Below are 19,915 nucleotides of genomic sequence, written 5' to 3'. Positions count from 1 at the left end.
AAATTCTTAGAAATAAGCAATATTGGAAAGAGGCAGTTTCTTCATATGGTGATTTCCCTGAGGCAGGGAGAAGAAAGGCATAGAGGAGGAAATAGTGGAGGGAATGCTACCTCTTGTCGCCAGTACCCACTTCTCAGTGTTGCTGTTGACAAATTCAGTGGAGATCTGATTGCTAATAATTTGTGACAATGTGTAATGAGATGCATTAGACAGATTTTGTTTTTGTTTTTTGGGGGGAGTTTTGTTTGTTAATATATTTTTATTGATTTTAGAGAGGAAGGAAGAGGGGGGCAGAGAGATAGAAATATCAATGGTGAGAGAGAATCATTGATTGGCTGCCTCCTGCATGCCCCTCACTGGGGTCAAGCTTGCAACCTGGGCATGTGCCCTGACTGGGAATTGAACCATGACCTCCTGGTTCATAGGTCGACACGCAACACGCCAGCCGGGCCAGATTATGTTTTTATGTCTTTTGGTTGTACACTTGGTAGGCCCTGTCAGTCAGGAAATTTGTGTATTTCTTTCTTTTGTAAAAATTTTCCTGAATTATTTTTATCATAACCCCTTCCATTCTCTTGGTTCTCTCTTTTTTGAGAAATCCTATTATCTGCATGTTCAGCCTCCTTGACAGGTCTAGTTTTAATCTCTCTCTCTCTCTCTCTCTCTCTCTCTCTCTCTCTCTCTCTCTCTTCCTCTCCCTCTCTTCCTCCTCCCCCCCCCCCACTCCCTCCTTGCTAGGAGATTTCTTAAGCTCTGTCTTACAACTCTTCTAATTAATATTTTTAATTTAACTTTTTTTTAAGTGCAACATGTACATGGGAAAGTGTGCATTTTCTAAGTTTTGAGCTCATTGAATTTTTACAAAGTAACACCCTTTTAACACCATCCAGATGAAGAAATAGAACGTCACCCACACCCTAAAAGACCCACTTTTGCTGCCTCCCAGTCACTACTTCCTCCCCAAAGTCTATCCTGACTTTTAACACGCTGGGTTGTTTTTGCCCAGTTTAAACTTCATGTAAATGGAAATGAAGACTTCTGTGTCTAGTGTCTTTCTCTCAGTGCAGTTTCATTTATGTTGCATGTCTCTGTAGTTCATACTTTGTCATTATTGTGATGTGTCTTGTTGTATAAATTATTACTTTATCCATCCTATGTTGTTGGATATTAGGATAGTTACTTATTTGGGGCTATTATAAAGAATGTTGCTGTGGATATCCTTGAATACATCTTTTGTTGTAAATATGCACACATTTCTGTTGGGTATGTACCTGGGAGTTGAGAGCTGAATCATACAGTGTACATATGTTTGGCTTTAGGCAATATTGCCAATTTTCCTGTGGATCAGGAAGGTGGGAAGGAATTAGCTGGGTGATGCTGGCCCAGAGTCTCTCATGTGGTTGGAGTCAGAATGTCAGCAGGGACCGCAATCACCTGAAGGCTTGACTGGAAGGCTCTCTTCCAAAATGGCTCACTCGCATTACTGTTGGTGGTGGGAAGCCTCAGTTCCTCACTGCTCAGCTGCTTGGTTATCCACATGACATGATGACTAACTTGCCCCAGAGGGAGTGATCCAAGAGAGTTAGCAGTCCTTTTAATTTTAGTCATTCCAATGAATGCGCAGTGATCTGTTATTGTGGTTTAGTTGGTATTTCCTTGATAACTGATGAGATTAAACACCTTTTCCTTTATTGAATTCTTTTAAAATATTTTTTTGCTATCCTAGTTTTAATTTCCTGTTGTTCTTTTTTATTTTTTGAATATTCATTTCTTTTGGCATCCTGTGGTGGGTTTTTTTTTTTTTTTTCATGGATGCAGTATTTTTTCTTATATCTTTTATAATATTTAGGATAATCTCTCCTGCCTTCCCCAAAGGTTTTTATTTCCTTGAATAGTTTATTTTTTCTGATTTTCTTTTTTCCTCCTTGTTTTCTACTTTTACTGTTAGGATTATTCCTAAAATATCTCTGAGCCTTTGGCCATCTGTTTATATTTAAGAGCCAGCTTTTTAGAAAGCTGATTGAAAAAAATGGATTATATAAAAGGGCTGAATGACCATGGACTTCATTTTAGCATCCCTGGGTTGGGATGTTTTATTAGAAATTACCAATATCAGGATCTATAAATTTATGTCTTTTTTCTAAACTTCATGAATTCTCAGATTCCCCAGAGCATACTCTTCAATCTACTACCTGTAGGATATGTATAAGCCTGGGAGTCTCAACATTTCTTATATGAAGTTTCATTTAGTATATAACTTTGATATTTAGTATTGTATTTGCATTTTCAACTGTGCAAAGGAGTCCCCCAGTCCCAAGACACTCCTTGTTATCTTTTCTAGACAATAAAACCCCAATTTTCAGTGAGGGCCTGGAGAGCAGTAGTCAGTGGGTGGGCTGAATATGGGGAGGGGATCGGTGCTCTTACTGCGCCTTAGCAGTTCCAGAAACATATAGTACTGCTAATCCTCTAGCCCAGTGGTTCTCAACCTTCTAATGCCGCAACCGTTTAATATAGTTCCTCATGTTGTGGTGACCCCCAACCATAAAATTATTTTTGTTGCTACTTCATAACTGTAATTTATTAACCACTAGCAATGTCTCGACCCACAGGTTGAGAACCGCTGCTGTAGAGCCTAAGACGATCGGAAAACACAGATATTACATTACGATTCATAACAGTAGCAAAATTACAGTTATGAAGTAGCAACAAAAATGATTTTATGGTTGGGGTCACCACAACATGAGGAACTGTATTAAAGGGTCATGGCATTAGAAAGGTTGAGAACCACTGCTGCCCCTGGGGAGTTTGAGTGTTAGACAGTTTGTTTCTCAGATTTCACCATTGCTGGTTTAGTATTTAGTTTTCTCAGGTTCCCCAGGTTAGTTACCACTCTACTCCTGTTTTCCAGCTTAGACAAATTTTGTAATTGTCAACTCTTCTTTACCTTTGTGGAGTTATGCCTTAAAAAATATCTTTTTATGCCATTCTTACAAGGTTTTAGAAAAGAACAAAGGAGATAAGTACATGTGCTTAATCCACCATTGATCAAGACAGTATTGTTTTTTAAAAGTGTGTGTTTTGCCCGGGCCAGTGTGGCTCAATTGGTTAGCGTTGTCCCATGTACCAAAAGGTCACTGGTTGTGATTCCTGGTCAGGGTACATGCTTAGGTTGCAGGCTCAATCCCTAGTAGGGAGTGTGCAGAAGGCAGCCGATTGATGGTTCTCTCTATCTCTTCCTTTCTGTATCTCATTCCAGTTTTCACCCATTCCCAGCAACCATGAGCATCTCTTCAAGGCTCATTCTTTGTTTCTTTGCAGATTGTGTTTTAGGCATCTATATACTGTTGTCTGTAATCTGCCAGAGTGGTGGTGGTGAAGGGACCGAGGAGTAGTGTTCTTGGTCTCACGCCTATAGAAATTTAATGTTCTAATTTCTGCAAATCCCCAACTTCCAGCAGTTGTTCTAGATTATCAGATTACATGTTTGACATAGATCTTGCTTTATCTAAATTTTCTAATTCTGCCTCTTGGCACTGCAAAGGGTAAAACTTTCTAGTACTAGGCACAGATTATTTGGGAGGCTAAGAAACAGATATCATGGTGCCACCATAATTGTTTGGTGAACTAATTTGGTTAGTTAGACCTATTTAAAAGAGTCAGTCACAGATAGTTAATGTTTTTCTTTCGTAATGTTGAAGCCCTATGTTAGACTTCGATTTGGGCTACAGTGTTTCTGTGGCAACAGGGTGGTGTAATTTTTAATCTTGAAAGTGTTAAGGGATTAGGTTCTCTACAGCCGAGTGCCGATTAGAAAGTAGCAGTGCACCTATAATCATCTGTGGTCATCTTGAATATCGACCGTTGGGAAATTTTAAGGGAAGTGGGTATTGTGGGCAAAGTTAACAATAGTGTCAGTTAGCTTTCTAAATTTTTTGTCCCTATGGTTTGAAATTGGGCTAAATATTAAATATATAAATCTTCACAGTTTGAACGATGATCAATGCCTTTAGAAATAAAAAGATATTTCTTGAAATAAAGATAGTCATTAGGGCCTCCAAATTTGAAGTGATCACATTAATAATGTATTTAGAATAATAGATTCCATGAGTTGAGCTACTAGATATTTAAATATTTTTTCCTTTGATATTTATTTTTTAAAATACTCTGTGAAATTGGTATGCTTATATTTAATTTACTAGTATAAAATTTTATTCTCAGAGAGATGAAGAAATCCAGTTGACAGAGTTGGAATTTTGACCTAGGATACTTCATTCTAAAAAGAGCATGCCTTTCCCTGGCCAGTATGGCTCAGTTGGTTGAGCATCATCCTGAGCACCAAAGGGTTGCTAGTTCAATTCCCAGTCAGGGCACGATTATAAGTGTGATCCCCATTATTTGGTGTACAGGAAGCAACTGATCGATGTTTCACTCTCACATTGATGTTTCTCTCTCTGTCTTCCTCACTCTTCCTCTCTCTCTAAAAATCAATAAAAAAAATAAATTTAAAAAGAGAGTGCTTCCCAGTCAAGCAGTAGTAGAAGTTGATAGGTTGGTGGTTCATCACGTTTATTAATATGCTGAGAATTGTTTCTCAGTATTGATCACAGCAAATGTTTACACTTTATTTCCTTAATGAGTTTCTCTTTATAAAATTCTTCCATTGTGTAGCTAAAGACTTTAGATTTTAAGCTCTGTCCTCTATTACCTTCTTTCCCTACCACTTCTCTCCTCTTTGCCTCTCCTTACCCTTAACTTCTTCTCACCCTTCTCTGCTTATCCCCAGTTCTCTTTGCCCCCTCCAGCAATACCAACTGGTTTGGTTAGACCTATCAGAGATTTTAGTTAAATAGGTACTTAAAGGTGATTGCACAAAGTAAATTTGACTAATGAAAGAGGATTTTCTCAAAATTTTATTTAGGGTGAGGGTGTGAGGTAATAAATAGCCCTGGATCAAGGGCTTTAGGAAAAGCTTAAGGTCATTTCTTGCAGAAGCTTTCTTTGACCATCCCCAACCTCAGACTATGGTCACAGTGATGTATTTCCTTAGAACTTTCTCATAGTATTTGTCACCATAAAAAATAGATAATCCATTGTGTAGTAAATAGTTTAATATATTTCTTTTTATTTATTTATTTATTTTTTTAATATATTTTATTGATTTTTTTTTTGACCCCCTCCCTCCCTCCCACACATCCCCTCCCTCCCCAGAGTTTTGTGTCCATTGGTTGCACTTATATGCATGTATACAAGTCCTTCGGTTGATCTATTATCTCCCCCAGATCTTCCTCCCCTCCCCGCTGTAATTTGACAGTCTACTTGTTGATATACTGTCTCTATATCTATCTTATGGTTAATATATTTCTCCTCCACTAGAATATAAGCTTTATGCAAGCAGGAGACCATGCCAGTCTTACCTATTGATCATGCCCAGTTAGCATAGTGGCTCCCACATGGTGGGCACATGTTGGATGGATACGTGAAGAGATGGTCAATGGATGGGTAGAGTAAATTAATGAATGAAAAGTTACTGGTCTTTTGATTCCATTTCATCTCCTTTTGTGTGAACTATTGCAGTAGCTTTCTAACTCTTCTCCCTGTCACCATCTCAAAGCTATTGTGTGCATTGTCCCAACCCCTTATTTTAACTCCAGAGATCTTATTTCTTTACCAGGGACCCAGTGCACGAATTTGTGTACTTTGAAAGGAACTGTAGGCCATGAAGCTGCCCCTAGTCCCCTGTCTGCTGGTAGCCCTGCTTCCACCACCTCCATCGCCGCTCCCACACACTGATGGTGCTGGCCCCGCTTTCAACCGCTGACGGCATGGAGCAGTTGGGGCCAGTGCCAGCAGTGGGTGTGAGTGGGGCCGGTGTCATCAGCGGGTGTGAATGGTGGCTGCTGTTCTGATCGTCCCTCAGGAGCAAGGGGAGGTGGAGAAACCTTCAGGGGTGATCACAGCCGGCAGGCGCTGCTCGCATCGCCATCAGCAGTGGGGATAAGTGGGGCTGGTGCTGGCAGCAGGTGCAAGCACCGAGCAAAGAATTTTTAGTAACCACCAGAGGCTCACCCAGATGATAGTGACCAGCTCCCTGCCTTATTCTGGCGCCTCAGCTTACCTGCTCCACCATCCTGCCACAGCCGATACCTGCCATGTTCCACATGTGCCCCCTGGTGGTCAGCACACGTCATAGCAACCGGTTCAGTTCTGTTTGGTCTGTTTGCATATTAGGGTTTTATGTATATAGATACCTTCAGAAACCTGTGAGTTCTTACTGCTAATTGCATTTACCGTTAATGTAAAAATTGAAAATAAATGAAAAATTAGCAGTTCTTACTGCTAATTTATGAAGTTTAACTTGTTAGTGAGGCATCTCTGGATTGAGTCCCAACCAACTTTTTTAGCCTCATTTACCATCACTCCCCTCTCACCCCCTTGTACTTTACACACCAGCTAAATTGCATTATTCACCACTGCCCATCACTCCTGTGTCATTTTGCTTTCTCATTTTATTTATGCAGACGATTCTGATTACAACATCCTTTCTCCCTTTGTTTGGCTAACTTCTGCTTATCCTTCAAGACTCATCTTAAATATCTCTTATACTATGAAATCCTATCCCAACTACAATTAATCACTCCTTTCTTTGTGCTCTCTGATCACTTTAAGTTTAAAAAAAAGTACATATAACATTTATTACTTGGTTTTGTAGTTACTTACCTAACTGACCTTTCTCTCAACTTGATGCCTTTTAAAGGGAGGATCTCTTTCGTAGCTCCCTCAGCATGGAGCATTTGGGAGACAGCATAGAGTAATGAAAAGAGTATTTTTTAATCCAAAAGAGATCTGGCTGTGATTGAAATTTTGGTCTGGTACAAGCTGGTTTCTTCAGTTATTCTTTTGTACCTAGAGAGAAATATATAATCTATTCATTTTTATATTCTCAGAGTATCTCTTCCCAACCAACAAGTTCTCAAACTTCCATCAGTTGGGTGTATAACACACTGTGTGTGTGACATTATCTATTAGGAATTAGTGAGTACACATTATGTCACAGACACTCAGCATACACATTGATGCCACTTTAATCCTCAGAATAACCCTGTTCAGTACAAATTGTCATCTCCTTTAAGCAAATAGGCTCAGAAACCTTGAGCAACATTTTCTGTAAAGTAGAAAAGGAAAAATTATGACCTGAAAAGATACATAAGGAGAGGAAGAGACTTTTGTTGCCTCACTTACACACTTGGCATTGACTGAGGAATGATTAAAAACGAGATTGCTTCTCAGTGTAATCTAGGTATTAGTAATGATTGAAGGCCAGTCAGTGTCTTGAGAACCAAATAAAATAGCACACAGAGTTTCTTACCCTTGGAGATTGTTGATTAATTGTGAAAGGACACTGAGGCTTTTCACCTGCAGGGATTTCAGTGCCAGTTTCAGTGGCCAGAGTGTTTTTCCCGGGGTTGGAGGGGGTGGGGGGAGGCTGGGGGGGAAGGAAGAGAGATTGAATGTACCCTGTTTGAAAGGGTCAGAAGGATATGTGAAGCCACATGATTAGCAATTTTATATTTGAACGTGAAGGGCAGTGGCATAGTTGACTTAAACCAGAGTTTTCTCAACCTGGGTCAGCACTTTTTTTTAGAGAGAGAGAGTGAGTGAAAGGGAGGGAGAGAGAGAGGAACATGGATTTGTTATTCCACTTGTTTATGCATTAATGGATTGCTTCCTTTATGTGCCCTGACCAGGATCGAAACCACAACCTTGGCGTATCTGGACAATGCTCTAAACAGCTGAGCTACCCGGGCTGGGCCGGGTCAGCACTTTTGCCTACTTAGTTCTTTGGCATGGGAGGCTATCAAGTGCATAATAGGGTGTTTAGCAATGTCCCTGGCTACCCACTAGATGCCAGCAGCAATGCCCTCACCTTCCATCAGTCATGACAACGAAAAATGTCTTCCGATATTGCCAGGTGACACTGGAGGACAAAATCACCCCGGATGGAGGGCCAGTGATGTAAACAAAGCTGCTGCAGATCTTTGAAATCTCAGAATATAAACATCCACGGGGCTGGGTGGCCTTGAAAAGAGTTAACCCACACCCTGGAGGGGCTGTGACCCATAAAGCTTGTTGAGATCTTTTAACCAAGTAGAATATTTCTATTGAATAGTAGCTGACTGAAATAGCTTGGCTAAGGCCATTAGCAAAAAATTTGTTTCAAAGCAGTTAACATCTGTTTTCATTTCTGCTTTTGTAAGTTCCTTTGCTACTCAATTCCTTTATTTTAAGCTGTCTTCCTCATAGAACTTAAAATATTTGAGTATATGCCAAAATTTCTAGTAATTAGAAAACATTTTTACTCAAACAGAAATAAAAATATTAATAACTTTAAATTAGGATAAGATGGTGGGAGTTTAATGTTGTGAAGTCAGGCGCAGACAACAGCAGAGAACATAATAGTGAAGGGAACTAGGTGTCTGGTTGTGTTTGAGATTCACTTCCTGTTCTTGTTTATCATTGGAAAGTTGCACCTTATGAAAGATTTTAGATTCAGATCATTGTATTATTCTAAGAAAAAAAATTAAAAATGCTAACCGCGTCTTAGTAACCATAGAGAAACACAACACATATAAATAATCTCATACCTATCTATCTTAGGGTTGGATTTTTTATATATGATATATGTTGAGGTCTGAAGTATCTAATGTGCTTTTATTATCTGAGGTCAAAGGAAAAAAAGGCTTTCTCAGTTACAAGAGCACAGGCGTGCTTGTTAGCTTAAGTAATAAAACTGACTCTGGCTTTTTTAACAGAAAGATGGGATTTATTATTAAAGTAGTTCAGAGAATAACTGGAAGGGCACAGTCCAAAACTAGAATAACACTCAAAATGATCCCCTCTCTTAAACTGATATTATTTGTTTGCTTAATGAAAGTCATGAGGATAATTTGGCCTGCATTATTTTCAGCTCTCATCCTGGTGCCTAGAGCAGTGCCTGACTCATAGTAGGCCCTTCCTAAATATTTGTGTATAAATAAATTATTTGACCAAGGGTATGTTTGTTAATATTGGCAACAACATAGAGAAACAATACAGAATAGCATTATAAAATGTTAACATTGTACATTTTATTTGGAGTGTTTTTGGTAGCAGAATTTACCCTTTCTCTTAAGAAATCTTGGTAGGGACATTTTGAAGAACTATTTTGTACCATAGAACCTTGTCTTACTTATGTTCCTGTTTTAGATGAACATCCACAACAGTCTTGCAAGAGTAGATCTTGATATTGCTCTGTTCCTTGTGAGAAAGCAGAGGTTCTGAGAACTGAGTCACTAGGATCATATCGGTTAAGTGTCAGAGCCTAGATTAAGTCATGCCTGTCTGACACCTAGCTCAGACATTGTCTTTTGTGCAAGACAGCCTGAATGCTACTTCCTTTCTTTCCTCCTTTTTTTTTTTTTTTAGGTGAAAACTCTAGTTTTTCTGTACACTATACTAGAAATTAATTTGAGGCTATAAACTTATCAAACCTAGGCTCCCTATATACTCATTTTTTCAACTACATTTTCCATATGTTCCTAAAAGTAAATGGTAGGGTACAAAGACAATATTATGACTGCATTCAAATTTTGCTGCTAACATGAGAAGTACAAAATAATAACATGCTGCCAAAAATGTTCAGATGGAGGAAAATAACTATAGAATGGTATCTGAAAAGGCACTATCTACATGACCCTTCAGTTATTTAGTTATTAATTTTCATTTAAAATTTTTGAAATAATTCAGGCTACAGAAAGATTACAATAGGACAAAAGAACTCCCTTATACCACACACCTGGATGCCCTAATTAACATTTTTTTACATTTGCTTTCTCTCTCTCTCTGTCTCCATATATAATTTTCCCCTGAATCATTTGAGAGCAAGTTATAGATGTATGCTTCTTTACCCATAAATACATCAGTATATACTATTTTATTCATATTTGGAAATTGTTCAAATAATGACCTATTTCATAGCAAAAGGGGAAAAAACTATGGTTCAATCCAGAATTACATCTCACATTGCTATGTCCCTTTTTAAAATATACATATATATTTATTGGTTGATTTATTATTATTTTTTTTTTTTTACAGAGAGGAAGGGAGAGAGATAGAGAGTTAGAAACATCTATCAGCTGCCTCCAGCACACCCCCACTGGGGATGTGCCTGCAACCAAGGTACATGCCCTTGACCTGAATCGAACCTGGGACCCTTCAGTCTGCAGGTCAACGCTCTATCCACTGAGTCAGACCGGCCAGGGCTGTTATGTTCCTTTACTCTTTAATCTGGAACAGTCCTCATTCTGTCTTTGTCTTTTATCATCTTGATAGTTTAAAGGATCTAAGCCAGTTATTTTATAGAAGATGAACCTTATTTTTTTTATTTTTATTTTTATTTATTTTTTTATTTTATTGATTTTGTACAGAGAGGAAGGGAGAGAGATAGAGAGTTAGAAACATCGATGAGAGAGAGTCATCGATCAGCTGCTTCTTGCACATCCCCCACTGGGGATATGCCCGCAACCAAGGTACATGCCCTTGACCGGAATCGAACCCGGGACCTTTCAGTCCCCAAGCCGACGCTCTATCCATTGAGCCAAACCGGTCTCGGCAGAAGATGAACCTTATTTTAATAATATGGTAGAATTAACATTTTTGAAGAAGCATTAGATGAAAATAATTTATACTTCCCATGTTTCTTTGGCATAACCTGTTAAAACTTTTTATTATGAAATTTTTTAATCAAAAAAGAAGAGAAAATAGATCTAATAATTAATATTATTACCATCCTTTCTTCTACCCTAAAAAGTAAATATTTTTACTGTATCTTGAAGCATTTTCACCATCATAAGGTTTTATTCCATACTTTAAGTAAACTGTAAAAATGACATTTCTTATATAACCATTAGAGGCCCGGTGCATACATTTGTGCACTGATGGGGTCCCTCAGCCTGGCCTGTGCCCTCTTGCAATCCAGGACTCCTCAGGGGATATAGTAGTGTGTGAAGCAGCAGGTGGCCAGGGAGGAGCCTGAGCCACTCCCACTCATCCCGGCCTGCTGCCCCTGCCATTGCTGCCACTCACTCAGTAGCGCTGCTGCAGAGGCTGGAGAGGCTGGAGAGGCTGGTGCTGCCAAGCACAGCCATGAGCCTGGTGTCTGGTGTGCCTGTCAGTCAGATAAGCAGCGCTCTGCTGTGGGAGTTCACTGACCACCAGGGGGCAGCTCCTGCATTGAATGTCTGCCCCCTGGTGGTCATTGCACATCATTGCGTCTGGTCAAATGGTAGACTGGTCAACCAGTTGCTTAGGGTTTTTACATGTAGAAACTAGAGGCCGGGTGCATGAAATTCATGCATGAGGGTATGTGTCCCTCAGCGCAGCCTGCATCCTCTCCAATCTGGAACCCCTCAAGGGATGTCCAACTGCCCGTTTAAACGGGCAGTTGGACATTCCTCTCACCATCCAGGACTGTTGGCTCCCAACCACTCACCTGCCTGCCTGTTGCCCCTAACTACTTCTGCCTGCCAGCCTGATCACCTCCTAACTACTCCCCTTCCAGCCTGATTGATGCCTAATTGCTCTTCTGCCAGCTCGATTGCCTCTAACTGCCCGCCCCTGCTGGCCTGGTCACCCCTAACAGCCCTCCCCTGACAGCCTGGTCACCCCTAACTACCCTCTCCTGCCAGCTTCATTGCCCCTAACTGCTCTCCCCTGATGGTCTGGTTTCCTCCCCCACCCCCCAATTGCCCTCCCCTGCAGGTCTGGTCACCCCTAACTGCTTTCCCCTGCAGGCCTGGTCCCCCACAACTTCTCTCCCTTGCAGGCCTCTTTTCCTTCCAACTTCCTTCACCTGTAGGCCCGGTCACCCCCAACTTCCCTCCTCTGCAGGCATGGTCACCTCTAACTACCCTTCTCTGCAGGGTTGATTGGCTCCCACTGCCCTCCCCTGAAGGCCGGGTCCCTCCCAACAGCCCTCCCTTCAAATGACATGGGGGCAGTCATCTTTGACCATATGAGGGCAGCCATCTTGTGTGTTGGAGTGATAGTCAATTTGCATATTATTCTTTTATTAAATAGGATAGAGGCCTGGTACATGGGTGAGGGCTGACTGGTTTGCCCTGAAGGGTGTCCCAGATCAGGGTGGGGGTTCCCTTGGGGTGTGGGATAGCCTGGGCGAGGGTTCTGTAGTGGTTTGCAGGCTGGCCACACACCCCAGCAGCCCAAGCATAGGCCAGGGCCAGGTGGAAGCAGGTATCTATGATTTATTAATCTTCTATAATTGAAACTTTGTAGCCTTGAGTGGAGGCCAGGGTGGTGGGAAGCTTGGCTTCCTCCATTGTCTGGGGCAACCCAAGCCTCTGGCTGGTTCCAGCTCTGTGGCCGCCGCCATTTTTGTTGGGATTTATTTATCTTCCATAATTGAAACTTTGTAGCCTTGAGCGGAGGCCAGGGCTAGCCAGGGCAGGCAGGAAGCTTGGCTTCCTCCATTGCCAGGGGCAACACAAGCCTCCTGTTTGTTACAATTCAGTGGCGGCTGCCATCTTAGTTGGGTTAATTTGCATACTTGCTCTGATTGGCTGGTGTGTGTAGTTGAGTGATGGTCAATTTTATTAGTATAGATAATACTAGTTTACCTAACAAAATTATTTATATTTCCTTACTCTTATGTACTACCAAAACTATATTTAAATTTCTTCTATTACTTTGAAAATGCTCAATTACATTTGATTTTGCATTTGGTGGCCATGTCTGTTAAGTTTCTTCTTTATCTTTTTAAAATTAGGTATTTTCCCTCCCTTTTGGTAGAGTATTTTTATGTTTTATGTGATATGATAGATATGTTAAATTGGCTTGCTCATGGGTCCTGTTCCAGGGTCCTCCTTGTGTGTCTCCACATAAATCAGAGGTTGGAAAATGGAACACTCTCCTTAACTCCCTTGCATCAGAATTCTGGGTCTGATCTAGGCTCCAACAATCAGAAGGACTTGTGTGGTCCTGGAATTCAGCGTGAGCCAAGGCTGTAGCATATGAGATACCATTTTGTTGACTCAGTTCAGACAACTTCCTGACCCCTAAACTCTGCTGAAATGATCTAGTGACTTCCTAATTTCCTATGGTCTTGAATATGACAGAGGAAGCAGTCTTCTGGGTAGATCAGTCCTTATGTATTTTTTTAGGAGTGTCTTCCTGGGGGCATAGACTGGATCTGCCCTTTTAGCCCTTCCATCAATTTTATAAGCAATCGGTTCTTTGTGAAACCTTTTTCTGCCTAAAATAACTAGAGAGGGTTCTATTTTCCATAAATGAATCTTAGCTGGCAAAGCTTGTAATCAAAAGAATGTAACATCTATATTTAGCTTCAAATGTATATACATATAAAGTAGTGTATCTACATCTGAGATATTTATATTTGAACTGGGACATGGTTAAGGGAAAGAAAGTAGCCCTTTGTGTCAGGAGATCAGGTTACTCAGGGAGCATCATGCCTGTGTGTGTGTGTACTAGTATACATAGTTATGAAAAACCCTGCGTCTTTTCATGTGGATTTATGGTCTGTGTTCTTTGCTGGTGACTTTGTTACCAAAACTATTTCTTACTAGGACTCTTGAAGGTCTGTTGAGACTACCCTTCCATGGGATCTTAGATGTGAATGTGGCCAGGTGTGTTCCCTTTTCTGTCTTCTCCTATGGTTGGGGTGGCTGCAGCTAACTGGTTAGAGACAGAGACTTGTAGTCAAGTGATATCCACTGCCATGTCTCTCCTAGTCCTTTGTGAATCAGTCCCTGAATTTCTGCTTTCATCCCTGATATAACAAGAGTGGGAGAATGTGTTGGAGACTATACTTACCAGTTTTTAAATGAATCAGACATTTTCAAACATCCACAGATGCAGAGAGAATAGTATAATGCCTACTATGTACCCATCACCTTATCAACACTTTGTCAAACACTCAAACTTCAAATAATTTGACAACTGGATTCTAATGGGGCACTTTTTTCCTGTCCATTTTACTATTTGCTTCCTAAATTCTACATGACCAAGACCTACAGTAGCCTTAGTCTTGCCCCTGCCTCTGACTGACCAGTCTCTCTCTCTGGGTCTCTTCAGAGACCTGAGTACATGGGTATAAGCATAGTCCTAGACCATGGCTCAGGTAAACCAGTACAGCTTGTTGGGACTAAAAACAGGAACTGCTTTGATTTCTCGTCATATGTGGGTATTGTGTCTCTGGGTCTGTTTTGATGATGCCGTCCTCTTAACAGCTATCCTTTAAGTAAAACCAATAACACTCAAACTCATGACCTTTTCTTTGCTCTTATTCCCTTAATGGGGGAAAATAGACAATAATACATGAGATAGCATTCGCAATACTTTCATTACTCGCTCGAATTATAATATATGGTAACCAATACATGATAATGTTTATTTTTAAACCCCATATATTTGTAATATGTATATATTTTAAGAGCAGATGTTTCATAGGACTTAAGGGGACAAATAATGGAATTACTGCCCTCAAATAATAGGAACACATCAAAACGTTGCTTTTTTTAGAGTGAGATTAAAATTTTTTGTAGCCTCATTATAGTTTCACTCTGACACACTTTTTTCTTCTCAAACCTGCATGGGAAAAGTCTTAAAAGATACAGACACTAAAAATAAATATTCTCACACTCTGAGAAAACTGACAAAAGGCAATAAAAAATTATTTGAGTTCTTGATTTGGGTCAGTTGCGGTCGGTACCGTGTGGAACATAAAGTAATATGGTTCCTGCTTATGAGTGCTTGCAATTCAGTTAAGTAGACAAGTCATCTAAAAAGCATTATTAACAACGAGAAGCTACACATAGCAAGAGTGCTAATAAAGCAAAAGAGGTCTTTAAATTTTTTGAAGAGTATCAACTGTTGAAAAATAAAATAAAATCATGTATTGTATTTTCCCATACATGTTACTTTTTAATAGTTTCTTCTCTAACAACACAGTGATGCAGAGATTTCTTTAAATTTCAATAGTCTGAATATGCATTATCAGAGATAGATTACTAGTAAATAAAGGTACTGTAATCATATGCTGTTTCTTTGTATATGGAAGAAAGAGAAAAAGCTACTGGCACTCCTCAACAGAAAACGTTCTCTCTGGAGAAGAAATCTTTACTGATTTAAATGTCATTCCAGTTTCTAATTTAATATATTTCCCATGATTAACATTTACCTATTGCTGCCTAACAAATTATGACACTCAATAATAAAACCTCTCATCTGTCATACTTCAATAAGACAAATCACATAGTATCATCAGCTAGTATTTGATAATCTGTAGTCAACACATTTTTTGAGCATTATCTATATGCAAAGTGCTGTGCTGGGAACTACCCAGAATGAAAAGAAGTAATAGTCAAGGTCTCTGCCCCAGGGAGAGCCTCTATTTCAGTGGATGGGTATAAGAGTAATGCACATGAAATAATAGACCATAGACTGTACGATGGCTGGCAGAGAGCTCACATATTATATGACACTATTAATTCATTGATTTAAAAAAATAAACCCCACAAATGTAGGAAGGCTAAAAGACTAAACAGAGGTGAAGTAGCTGACTAGCCTTCAAACCAGAACCAGGCCACAAGTTTTCAGGCCAGTGTGTCTTTTCCTTTGTTGTAAGATAATATAATTCTAAAGTTAAAACTGTATGAAAGCCAAGTAAATTGAGGAAAGAAAGATGAGTGGCTTTGAATAGTCAAAGAAGAATTAAAGAAAGAGGTACGATTAGGATGTGAGTGTAAAAAATAAATGGAGGAAGTAGTGAGAATCAAATATTTGTTATATTCATGGGACAAAGACAAAACCAACTAGGATAATTTGAACGGTGCATGCTGGACAATGGGGGAAAATGGGGCGGCAAGAGCTTGAAAGTATAAGAGAGGAACTCGGTCTTCATGTGGTAGAACATGGGGAACTATTCTCAATCCTTGAGCATGAAATGACACAATGAAAGTGGGATTAAGGAAGATCTGTTTGTTTGCCAGGAGAACTGTATAGTGTCTGCATTTTTCTTTTCTTACACTGTGTGTATTCGTCTGTTTCATTCTAAGTAGGTTAAACACTTTATTAGTCAGAAGGCTAGCTTATATTATAGTAGCCACAAATTAATCCTGAAATCTCAGTGGCTGAATATGTAAGTGCAGCGATTTTCATCATTTTTCATCTCATAACACACATAAACTAATAACTAAAATTCTGCGGCACCAAAAAATATATTTCTTGACAACCTGACAAAAAAAAGGTATAATTTGATTCATTCATATCAGACGGCTACTGGTTGTCATAATTTTATTTGGCAATCTAAGAGAAAAGAAGTCAGTGCTCCTGACTAAATAGTTTATTGCATTTTAAAAATATTTTTTAATATATTTTATTGATTTTTTACAGAGAGAGGAAGGGAAAAGGATAGAGAGTGAGAAACATCAATCATCTGCCTCCTGCATACTCCCCATTGGGGATGTGCCCGCAACCAAAGTACATGCCCTTGACCAGAATCGAACCTGGGACTCTTCAATCCGCAGGCCAACACTCTATCCACTCAGCCAAACCGGTTAGGGCAGTATTGCATGTTTTAAAGCAGGGGTCTTCAAACTACGGCCCGCGGGCCACATGTGGCCCGCAGAGGAGTCTGATCCGGCCCGCCAGGTTTTTTGGGCAGTGAGCGCAGCCAAGGTGTTACAGTAGGAATTAGTAGTTCATATAGTCCAGCCCTCCAGCTCTCCGAGGGACTGTGATTTGGCCCCCACTTTAAAAAGTTTGAGGACCCCTGTTTTAAAGAATCTATGTGAAAAAACCTAAAACACTAATTTGGAAGAATATATGCACCTCTATGTTCATTTCAGCATTATTTACAATAGCCAAGATTTGGAAGCAGCCAAGTGCCCATCAGTAGATGAGTGAATTAAAAAAAAAAAAAAAAAAAAAAAAAAAGCCTGGCTAGCCTGGCTCAGTAGTTGAGCGTAGAGCTAGGAATCAGGAGGTCATGGTTTGAACTGGCTCATGCCTAGGTTGTGGGCTCAATCCCCAGTGCGGGGTATGCAGGAGGCAGCCAATCAATGATTCTCTCTCATCCTTGATGTTTCTATATCTCTCTTTTTCCCTTTCCCTTCTTCTCTGAAATCAATAACAATATATTTAAAAATAAATAAACAAGAAAGAAGGAAATGTTACTTTTTGTAGCAGCATGGATAGACCTGGAGAGCATTATGCTAAGTGAAATAAGCCATTCTGAGAAAGACAAGTGCCATATGATTTTACTCATATGTAGAATCTAATGAATAAAATGAATTAACAAACAAAATAGAGACAGACTTAGAGAGCAGGCTGACAACTATCAGGGATGGGGGCGGGTGATGCTGGGTGAGGGGGTGGAGATACTGAGCAAAAAAAAAAAAAAAGAAAAATACAAGAAAAATTAATGGACATGGACAACAGTGTGGTGATTGCCAGAGGATGGTGAGTAGGGGAAGGTGATGGATGGAGACTTGACTTGGAATGATGAATATATTGTACACTACAGTATACAGATGATGTGTTGTAGAATTGTGCATCTGAAACCTGTATGATTTTGTTAACCAGTGTCACCCCAATAAATTGAATAAAAGGAAAAATTAAATAACATTAAATAAAAATTCTTGCAGCACACCAGTTGAAAATTATTGCATAAGTGTTTTTCTTGTTTGCACTACTTAACTAACACAGGTGGATGGGATGCAGGGTTGGGGAATTCTCCATTTACTCATTCAAGGACCTATACTAACAAAGGTCTTAGAACATATCTCGTCACTGTGGGTAATAATTGCTCCTTAGTTAATTGAGTTTTTAGTTGAAAAGAAATTTGGGGATTATCTTTCAAGCGATCAGTTTTTCAGAGTTAAATGTAAAACAGACTTCCATTGGCAGCAGTTCTCAGAGTGCATTTAGTTCTCCCTAGATTCAGAAGAATGGGACTTGTCCATTTTTTCACTCTTACCTGAATAGTCAATGAGCAAATGTTTTTAGCTTTGCAAAGAATAACAAATTACAATGGGTGTAAAAGTGACCAGAATAGACCATTTTAAAGGCTAATTTAAGATTGATGCTTCCCCTTTTTAAATTGTCTGCTTCTTTTTACTGATTGGTAGGCGGCACTGTCTTTTGTCTCTTCAAATATAAAATTATTTCCAAGCAAATATATTTCTGTATCTACTTGTTGGGCAGTTAACTATCTTTTAATAGATCTAGTTTAAATTGCAAGGTCTTAGAGGATAACATATGTTCTAACATAAAATTAAGCATATGTTATCCTAAAATTACAGAGTTTCTTTTCACTTCATTGAGAAATGAAGAACTTAAGATATTTCAGTAGGACTTTAGAATATTGTTAGTAATAGTACAAAACAGGTGCTGACTGATGAGATGGATATTTGAGAAGCTTCTGTGTGCCAGATTTTGTGTCATACTGTGTATGTAACAGATGACATCGTCATCCTCACAAACCCACAGCCTAGCTGAGTTTATAATCTACCTACTGTTGGTTATTTGTCCTATTTAAGAATAGATTATCTGCTGGTATATAATGAAACAAACTTTCTAATACTTTTTTAGTCTATGTGATTCAGTTCTGCATTCTTTCTGGAGTTAGGGTTACGTTCCTTATGCTGCTTCTAATTTACCAGGTGCCTTTTCTTAGGTTTATTTATAAAGTGTGGCCGATACTATCTACTCATCCTGTTTCATAGGATTGTGTAAAGAAAGACATCATATAATGTATGGATTATTTTGTAAATTATTGAGCTCTTCATATATACCTGATATTATTTCTAACATCTAACATTTACTATCTGTACTGTCCTATATTCTCTGAACTATTCTGTGCTACCACTGAAGCATCAATAAATAGCTAAATAGCTTTGAGGGTTTTTTTAAAAAAAATTAACCAAATGAGCCTTTTAGAAATAAACATACAATTATGAAAGAGGTAAATATGGTTAAATGCCATATAACTATTAGTTTGCCTAGGTAAGTTTTTCTAGCTACTTATTATTTTTTAAGTTGTTAATAATATATCACCTGATTCAAATACAAAATACTCATGGTGGCATGATTTTCAAATAAGGCCACCTCCTTTGTTCTGTAGCAGAATACAAAAATTATACAGCATTGTACCTGTTCTCCTAGTTTACATTACCTATTTGTGATGGAAATGCAGGAAATAAACGTAAAGCCTACTGATTATACAAGGCAATTGGAAGGTGCCCTAAGGCCATGTGTGAACTGTGGCTTCATGAATGAAATAGGCAGTATGGGCCTTTTGAAGGAGAGTGAATAGCTCCATGTCACTGGAGCATAGACTTAAAAAAAAAAAAAAAAAAGATTAGTTGGAGATAGGTTACAATTTACCATTTTTGTAATATGGCTACTGATGATTGGATAAAGTCATTTATATGGATGTGAGGTATAGTGGAGAAGAAGGAAGAAAACTAAACAGATAAAAGAACACATAATTCCTTTATCAAGTGACATAGGTACTTACTTTTATGTTTCAAGGATCTTAAGAATTGACCCCATTAGCACTGAGAGGACTCTTTCATTTGCTATGAAGCAGCTTGTTGGTTCATACATACAATAGTGTATACTCAAATGTAGCCATAGAATGGGTATATCACAAAAATACTCTGGGGTTAAGAAAGCTTTATTTCTGGTTTTCCTTTAGTAGCTTTCACTGTTTTTCTTTGGGGACCCAACTCAGATGACTGCATGTATAAAAATGTAATGTGTTGCTCTTTCTTCTCTTTCACTTGGGAAAGTTTGCAGATGAAGAAAAGGCCCTAAGATTCTGACTGCCATCCATGTG

The 19,915-nt window shown here is 39.1% G+C and overlaps 1 protein-coding gene across 2 annotated transcripts in view; it reads left to right on the top strand.

Moving 5' to 3' along the window:
- The window catches only part of UBAC2 (UBA domain containing 2), a 161,900-nt gene that overhangs the window by 62,502 nt on the left and 79,483 nt on the right, over positions 1-19,915 (top strand). The gene's annotated exons all lie outside the window — the stretch shown is intronic.

The sequence above is a fragment of the Pipistrellus hanaki genome, assembly GCF_964339955.1.
Source record: "Pipistrellus hanaki genome assembly, chromosome: 3".
NCBI classification, from domain to species: domain Eukaryota; kingdom Metazoa; phylum Chordata; class Mammalia; order Chiroptera; family Vespertilionidae; genus Pipistrellus; species Pipistrellus hanaki.
The sequence above is the reverse complement of the archived record's forward strand: the minus strand, read 5'-3'. Positions and strand labels throughout refer to the sequence as shown.